This window comes from Saimiri boliviensis, chromosome 2 (assembly GCF_048565385.1).
Source record: "Saimiri boliviensis isolate mSaiBol1 chromosome 2, mSaiBol1.pri, whole genome shotgun sequence".
Taxonomy (NCBI): Eukaryota; Metazoa; Chordata; class Mammalia; order Primates; family Cebidae; genus Saimiri; species Saimiri boliviensis.
Window position 1 is genome coordinate 114937382 of NC_133450.1, and position 2834 is coordinate 114940215.

A 2834-nucleotide genomic window follows, 5' to 3' on the forward strand; every position below is an offset into this window, starting at 1 on the left:
GTTATAGATATTTTTTCTCTCCTTTGCCCCATCTTTCCCAGTGTAATAAGGTTATGCTACAAGTTAGTCACTTAGGAATTCCAATTTGAGGATTCAGTTTGTGCCTTTTGCTGGTTCCAAGAAATCAATAAACAGCCATTGCATGAACAGTGTCACTATGTATAAGAACCTGAGAAGTTCAACTTCAGCAGTTCTTAAAGTCTCCCTTGCGAAGAAGGTAAGCTGAAGTGTCACAATTGGGCAAGAAAGTGAGTTAATTCTGATTGCAACAGCAGGCAGCTATGAAGACACTAATGTAATTCTGGATGCAAATTTCTATGATTTCTGCCTTCAGCCCTGTTCTGTTCAACATTCTATTCAAGACCTAGATCAAAGGAGAAGTTGATGAGCTTAGTATTCAGCAGAGAGAGATGGGTTGTATTGGCTAGAAATTAAGCAATGAGCTCCATTTGGCAAAATGCAAGTTCTGAAGTTAGTCTCTTAGAAGCAACTTAGGCTCAAGCATTTCAGTAGGCACTACCTTCTGGGTAATTAAAAATATGGGTATGCTTATCCTTAAATCCTTTAAAACTAAGTTCACCTGAAATCTATTCTGCAAAGTCATGCTTGAAACCTTGATCTGAGCTAAGTATTCTGGCAATTCCAACACATACTCCTGTAATAAAACTTCTCAAACAAATAATTTTAAAGACTCTTTGAAGCCAAGATCTTTACCTTATTATTTTTCATACTCCCAAAATCTAGTGTAGTGCCTGGCACATAGGAAATTTTCAATACATGATGGGGTGTTGCTGGAATAAAAATTCATTCAAAAGTAGTCAGTGTTGAGTTGACAACTTAATTTTCTAGGAGTATTAATTAGCTGCCCACATGACAAGGGAAACAGCCACAATAAAAGCATCCTGCCAGTAAATCAGGCATTTTGGCTGGTGCTTTGCAGTGCCTTGTAAATATTAGTAAGCATATTTCCTATTCTAAAGTAGGTTAAAAAAAGAACCCCAAACCTAAACTTATTAACTTTATTTCGTCCTCTTGAAAAACCTGCAGTTCCTTTATATTTATAACCATTAGAGTGAGGCATGTTAAATAATTCAAATGAGAAATCCTGGTTTCCACCTTTATGTATCTCTTGGGTTTTCCTTTGCTCAACCAGTCATCTGCAAAAATCATCAAATGTTTAAATTTATAGTCTGTGACTTGGTCACCCTGAACCTCTCGGTGGCCTGGAATGAATATGAGATGCTCTTACTTAGCGCTTGGAGCTCAGTTAGATATTAAGTTTTCCTTTAGTGCAATCCTCTGATGCCAGTGAGAGGGGGAAATCAGGAACAGAAATCAGATGATTCTGGCCAATCCTCTCAATACAATGAGAGAGTCAGTGACAGAAATGGGGCTGGATACTGGGTTTCTCTGTTGGGACTCATTTGATGCCAGTTATTAAAATTGGTTACTTAGAGCTGTGACATTGCACTTCATTGAGATGATGCAGGATTTGGACTCCAAAGTGTCTCCTGTATCCCCTGTCAGCAGCATGAGCCTGAGCAGGGCAAGAGTCAGTCCACACAGTACACACACACACACTTGAAATGTTCATCCACCCCGGAGACTGAGGTTTCTGTGCAAAGAGCAGTGCCAATGCACTAAAAATCACTAGGTTGTCTGTTTCCTTGTTTATGACTTCTCCATATAGTTGGTTCCACTCCAACTTATTTGAAAGGGACATCTGTTGGATGATTTGATGTGATGTCTGTGTTCCCCGAAAGTCTTCCCTGACAGGACGATGTAAAGGAACCTGAGAGGGAGCTCCATCATGTGCTGAATAGCTCTTAAGTGCAGGAACAGATTGGAGAGGATTATCCAAGACAATAACTTCAAGATCAAACTAGGCCATGGAGTTAGCCATGCGGCTCTGCAAATTCTTTGTGGCTCAGCCCTCTGGGGTCTCCTGTCACTGTGCTTGCCAATAATGAATTTCACTTCCATGTGGGATCTTTCAGGTCTTCTTGACACACTGAAGCCATATGTGTTTCAGTCACTTCAGACATCATCCTGCTCTTTAACTTGAAGAACAGTCTAAGTCAGTGAGGTTTGCCATGGCATCAAATCTCCTTTTAAACCCACACCGCTTGAATAATAACTATGATTCTGGATAGTTGACTCATGAATATTTCCTGAGAAGGAACAATGAGTATATTCTGAGGAAATTAAATCCACACAAGTAATTCCCAAACTTTATTCCATGTTTGAATACTTTCTAACTTCAAATGTGTTTACCAGACTAGTAACACATAGCAAAACCAACTGATAAGATTATCCCCTTTTCTTTCTTCCTCTTCCTCTACCTAACACTTCTCTAGTGTGGTACTAACTGGGGAAGTCACAAAGAGTAATTAGATGGAAAGGGAAATGAAAAATCAAAGATCGCTGCTCGCTCGCTCTCTCTCTCTTGTGTCTGTCCTGGTAATCCTGCTTCATAGGCAGAGTCCCTTTCTCAGAAAGGCCAAGTCAAACTCAGTCAGAGGGCGAAGTTGGAAAACCTCAGCAACCCTGTGATACGTGACACACCCACATAAGGAAGTGGTCCCTTACACACAGTTGGCTGTGAATATCTTCTTTAAAATGGTCTGACACTCATGGCCTATTTAATTTTTAGAGTCAGTCCTCAGGAAAGTCTGTTTTGAAATACTCCATAGCTTAAGACTATGGTAGTACCTTGTATAGTTATATGTAAAAATATCCAGGTAGCTTGCCAAGAAGAGAGGAAGCCAGAGATGATGCTTCTCTATAGGAAAATGACACTGTAGCCAGCCCCCCGCCCCCGAGTCCTGTGAAGA

The 2834-nt window shown here is 40.3% G+C and overlaps 1 long non-coding RNA gene across 1 annotated transcript; it reads right to left on the bottom strand.

Annotated features, from left to right (window-relative positions):
- Positions 1-1447: 1447 nt before the first annotated feature.
- On the bottom strand, positions 1448-1983 carry CUNH15orf54 (chromosome unknown C15orf54 homolog). The gene has a single exon (XR_005577562.2). It is a non-coding gene; the product is annotated as a chromosome unknown C15orf54 homolog (long non-coding RNA).
- Positions 1984-2834: the final 851 nt, after the last annotated feature.